This window comes from Entelurus aequoreus, linkage group LG17 (assembly GCF_033978785.1).
Source record: "Entelurus aequoreus isolate RoL-2023_Sb linkage group LG17, RoL_Eaeq_v1.1, whole genome shotgun sequence".
Classification (NCBI taxonomy): domain Eukaryota; kingdom Metazoa; phylum Chordata; class Actinopteri; order Syngnathiformes; family Syngnathidae; genus Entelurus; species Entelurus aequoreus.
Window position 1 is genome coordinate 29,942,887 of NC_084747.1, and position 6,494 is coordinate 29,949,380.

The following is a 6,494-nucleotide window of genomic DNA, read 5'->3' on the forward strand; positions in this document are numbered from 1 at the left end:
GAGTGTTTGTGTCTGGAAGGTCATCACATTGTTGCGTAAGTGCACCCACATGTGATTGACACTTCTCTTTGGCTGAAGCCACGCCCCATTTTCGCTCCTCTTGGCCCCACTTCTGGGAAAAAAAGCCGGGCCGTCTTCTTTCTTCCTGGTCCTCTTCTTCCCCCAAAGCTGTCAACATTTCACTGGAAAAGGAGGTTCTTAAGTCGGCCAACACCGAGAGAGGAGCAGTTAGGGGTCAAGAAGGCAAAATGGTTGTTGACACGCTGCTTTGTGCGTTCATAAAGTGTAGTAGTAGTAGTGTGTGTGTGTGTGGGTGTGTGTGAGTGTGTGTCAGGACACTGTGTTCCTTCCTGACATGCCTCTCGGTGCACAGTGGTGAGTTAAGCAGAGCCGCTCCAAGTGTGACCGACAGGATCGTGTTGGTGTTGTGTTGTTGTTTGTGTTACCTTGTCACCGCCATCCCAGCTGGCACAAGACATTGAAACAATGTGGAGAACTTGTTGAATGAGCGTTGAAACAACATGCTTTTTGACGACATTTATTCAATGTTTGGTTGTGACGTTGATTTGACCATTGAGATTTGGTCATTTCCCAAACAATATTCTACGACACAAATACAACGTTGAAACAACATGCTTTTTCACAACGTTTATTCAATGTCGGGTTGTGACGTTGATTTGACCATTGAAATTTGGTCATTTTCCAACCAAAATTTGACAACACAAATACAACGTTGAAACAACATGTTTTTTGATAACGTTTAATCAATGTCGGGTTGTGACGTTGATTTGACCATTGAAATTTGGTCATTTCCCAACCAATATTCTACAACACAACTACAACGTTGAAACAACATGCTTTTTGACAACTTTTAACCCTCGTGTGGTGTTCATATTGTTGTTACTCAGCCAGTGTTTGTGGGTCCGACGGACCCGTTGCATTTTGTGGCTTTTAATGCCTCACAATCAAACACTTTTATGTTAAAATACTGACTTATCCCCAAAAACATCTGTAATGAAGTGCTTCGAGAGGCTGGTAAAGGAATACATTGTCTCCATACTTCCCCCCACATTCGACCCATACCAGTTTGCTTATCGCCCTAACCGCTCCACAGAGGACGGCATCTCCTCTGCACTCCACCTGAGCTTAGCACATCTGGAAGGAAAGGACACACATGTGCGGATGTTGTTTCTGGACTTCAACTCGGCATTCAACACCATCATCCCGCAGCACTTGGTGAGCAAACTGGCCCCCCTTGGATTCAGAACCCCCCTATGCAACTGGCTGCTTGACTTCCTCACAGACAGACCCCAGTCTGTGAGAGTGGGCAACAACACCTCCAGTGCCATCTCCCTGAGCACCGGCTCCCCCCAGGGCTGCGTCCTGAGTCCGCTGCTGTTCACGTTGATGACCCATGACTGCTGCTCCAGGTCCACTACTAACCACATTGTGAAGTATGCGTATGACACGACAGTAGTTTGCCTCATCCGTGACAACAACGACATGGACTACAGGGAGGAGGTGAAACATCTGGTTGACTGGTGCAGAACCAACAACCTGGTCCTGAACGTCGACAAGACCAAGGAAATCATTGTCGACTTCAGGAAGCACCAGTCCAGCCACGCTCCACTCTTCATCAATGGCACAGCGGTGGAGATGGTAAGCAGCACCAAGTTCCTGGGGGTGCAGATAACTGACAATATGACCTGGTCCCTACACACTCTTGTAAAAAGAGCTCAGCAGCGCATGCACTTTTTGCGTGGGATGAAAAGAGCACAGCTCCCTCCCCCCATTCTCACCACATTCTACAGAGGCACTATAGAGAGCCTACTGACCAATTGCATCTCTGTCTGGACTGGAGCCTGCAGTGCCTCAGACTGGAAGTCTCTCCAGAGAGTGGTGAGGACGGCGGAAAAGATCATCAGGACTCCTCTTCCTCCTATCCAGGAGATCGCAAAAAGCCGCTGCCTGACCAGGGCTCAGAAAATCTGCAGAGACTCCTCCCACCCCCACCAAGGACTGTTTTCACTGCTGGACTCTAGAAATATGTTCCGTAGCCTCCGTAGCAGAACCTCCGGGTTCTGTAACAGCTTCTTCCCTCAGGCCGTAAGACTCTTGAACGCATCATAATAATCCCCTCAATTCCCCCCAAAAATGGATGAACTCGCTGGAATATAAAGACAATATAACATACATCCATAAACGTAGATGCCTATGCAAAAGTGCAATATATTTATCTTTACAGTAATCTATTTATTTATATCTGCACCTTATTGCTTTTTTAACCTGCACTACCAACCAGCTAATGCAACGAAATTTCGTTCTTGTCTGTACTGTAAAGTTCAAATTTGAGCGACAATAAAGAGTAAGTCTAAGTCTAAGACCCACAAATCCTGTATGAATACGAACTTTGGAGTCCCCAAATATTAGAGAAAATGAATTTTCCTTTTACATACGATATTGCCGAGTGAGGGCCGCCAACAGGTTGGCGTGGTTGCTGGAGCGTGTTTGCCACTGCTGCTCGTTCTCTGGTAAATTTGGCCATAACAACAATATGAACGTTGCATGGAAATTTGGCCATAAGAACAATATGAACGTTGCATGGAAATTTATCTGCCAGTTTCTGCATCCCACAGGGATTCTTCTGTTGTGTTTCTGCACCTGCGGTTCCCACACAAGGTTGCAACATTGTTTGTCAACACTCTCTGCGCTCATTTTGTCGCACATTTGACCCTCTGATGTTCTGTGTACCTACACTCTGTCCTCCTCCTGTCTAGGCTGTGTGTGTGTGTGTGTGTGTGTGTGTGTGTGTGTGTGTGTGTGTGTGTGTGTGTGTGTGTGTGTGTGTGTGTGTGTGTGTGTGTGTGTGTGGTACACAGAACATCAATTTCCACACTTCTATTAGCCCCGGGTCCAGTGGACCCCGGACATCTTATATGTAATAGAAATGTGTAGGGGGGGTGTATGGTGTGTGTTCATTAAATATGTATTCTGATATATGTTCTTCACAGAAAATGAGCCAAAGCCAGTGAGTCTCAGTTTGAAAAATTAATTAATTGTAACATTTTTATTTTAATAAAAATCGAAAACGGGTCCCACAGACCCGAACACCACACAAGGGTTAATCAATGTCGGGTTGTGACGTTGATTTGATCATTGAGATTTGGTCATTTCCCAACCAATATTCTACAGCACAAATACAACGTTGAAACAACATGCTTTTTCACAACGTTTATTCAATGTCGGGTTGTGACGTTGATTTGACCATTGAAATTTGGTCATTTTCCAACCAAAATTTGACAACACAAATACAACGTTGAAACAACATGTTTTTTGATTACGTTTAATCAATGTCGGGTTGTGACATTGATTTGACCATTGAATTTTGGTCATTTCCCAACCAATATTCTACAACACAATTACAACGTTGAAACAACATGCTTTTTGACAACGTTTAATCAATGTTGGGTTGTGACGTTGATTTGACCTTTGAAATGTGGTCATATTTCCAACCAATATTCTACAACACAAATACAACATTGAAACAACATGCCTTTTGACGGCGTTTATTCAATGTCGGGTTGTGACGTTGATTTGACCATTGAAATTTGGTAATTTTCCAACCAATATTTTACAACACAGATACAACATTGAAGCAACATACTTTTTGACGACGTTTAATCAATGTCAGGTTGTGACCTTGATTTGACCATTGAAATTTGGTCATTTTTCCAACCAATATTCTACAACTCAAACATAGCGCTGAAACAACATGCTTTTTGACAATGTTTAATCAATGTCGGGTTGTGACGTTGATTTGACCATTGAATTTTGGTCCTTTTACCAACCAATATTCTACAACACAGATACAACATTGAAACAACATACTTTTTGACGACGTTTAATCAATGTCAGGTTGTGACCTTGATTTGACCATTGAAATTTGGTCATTTTTCCAACCAATATTCTACAACTCAAACATAGCGTTGAAACAACATGCTTTTTGACGACATTTAATCCATGTCGGGTTGTGACGTTGATTTGACCATTGAAATTTGGTAATTTCATAACCAATATTCTACAACACAAATACTACGTTGAAACAACATGCTTTTTGATGATGTTTATTCAATGACGGGCTGTGACGTTGATTTGACCATTGAATTTTGGTAATTTTACCAACCAATATTCTACAACACAGATACAACGTTGAAACAACATACATTTTGACGATGTTTAATCAATGTCAGGTTGTGACGTTGATTTGACCTTTGAAATTTGGTCATTTCCCAACCAATATTCTACAACACAAATACAACGTTGAAACAACATGCTTTTTGACAACGTTTATTCAATGTCGGGTTGTGACGTTGATTTGACCATTGAATTTTGGTCATTTTACCAACCAATATTCTACAACACAGATAAAACGTTGAAACAACATACTTTTTGACGACGTTTAATCAATGTCAGGTTGTGACGTTGATTTGACCATTGAGATTTGGCCATTTCCCAACCAATATTCTACAACACAAATACTACGTTAAAACAACATGCTTTTTGATGACGTTTAATCAATATCGGGTTGTGACATTGATTTGACCATTGAAATTTGGTAATTTCCCAACCAATATTAAACAACATAATTACAACGTTGAAACAACATGCTTTTTCACAACGTTTATTCAATGTCGAGTTGTGACGTTGATTTGACCATTGAAATTTGGTCATTTTCCAACCAAAATTCGACTACACAGATACAACGTTGAAACAACATGTTTTTTCACAACGTTTAATCAATGTCGGGTTGTGACGTTGATTTGACCATTGAATTTTGGCCATTTTCCGACCAAAATTCGACAACACAAATACAACATTGAAACAACATGTTTTTTGATAACGTTTAATCAATGTTGGGTTGTGACGTTGATTTGACCATTGAAATTTGGTCATTTTCCAACCAAAATACAACGTTGAAACAACATGCTTTTTCACGACGTTTAATCAATGTTGGGTTGTGACGTTGATTTGACCATTGGAATTTGGTCATTTCCCAACCAATATTCTACAGCACAAATACAACGTTGAAACAACATGCTTTTTCACGACGTTTAATCAATGTCGGGTTCTGACGTTGATTTGACCATTGAAGTTTGGTCATTTTTCCAACTGATATTCGACAACACAATTACAACACTGAAACAACATGCTTTTTTAGACTTCGACAACTTAGACTTAGACAAACTTTAATGATCCACAAGGGACATTGTTCCACACAGTAGTTCAGTTACAAAGCATGGAAAGTGTAAGGATAGAAAGGACAATGCAGGTATAAAATAGACAAAAAATGTACCGTAGTAGCAATATAAAATATAACATATATGTAATATTTTGACAACGTATGTTCAATGTCGGGTTGTGACGTTGATTTGATCATTGAACTTTGGTCATTTCCCAACCAATATTCTATAACACAAATACAACGTTGAAACAACATGCTTTTTGACAATGTTTAATCAATTTTGGGTTATGATCTGAGGGTTCCTGGTTCGATCCCCACCTTCTACCAACCTCGTCACGTCCGTTGTGTCCTTGAGCAAGACACTTCACCCTTTCTCCTGATGGGCCGTGGTTAGGGCCTTACCTGGCAGCTCCCGCCATCAGTGTGTGAATGTGTGTGTGAATGTGTGTGTGAATGTGTGTGTGAGTGTGGAAATAGTGTCAAAGTGCTTTGAGTACTTTGAAGGTAGGAAAGCGCTATACAAGTATAACCCATTTACCATTTAACACAAATACAATGTTGAAACAACATGCTTTTTGACGACTTATATTCAAAGTCGGGTTGTGACTTTGATTTGACCATTGGAATTTGGTCATTTTCCAACCAATATTCGACAACATAAATACAACGTTGAAACAACATGCTTTTTGACAACGTTTAATCAATGTCGGGTTGTGACATTGATTTGACCATTGAAATTTGGTCATTTCCCAACCAATATTCAACAACATAATTACAACATTGAAACAACATGCTTTTTGACAACGTATGTTCAATGTCGGGTTGTGACATTGATTTGACCATTGAAATTTGGTCATTTCCCAACCAATATTTTACAACAAAAATACAACGTTGAAACAACATGCTTTTTGACTACATTTAATCAATGTCGGGTCGTGACCTTGATTTGACCATTAAAATTTGGTCATTTCCCAACCAATATTCTACAACTCAAACATAGCGTTGAAACAACATGCTTTTTGACGTTTATTCAACGTTGGGTTGTGACGCTAATTTGACCGTTAAATTTTGGTCATTTCCCAACCAATATGCGACAATATAAAAACAACATTTAAACAACATGCTTTTTAACGACGTTTAATCAATGTCAGGTTGTGACATTAATTTGACCATTGAAATGTGGTCATTTCCCAACCAATACTCGACAACACAAATACAACCTTGAAACAACAAGCTTTATGACAACGTTTAA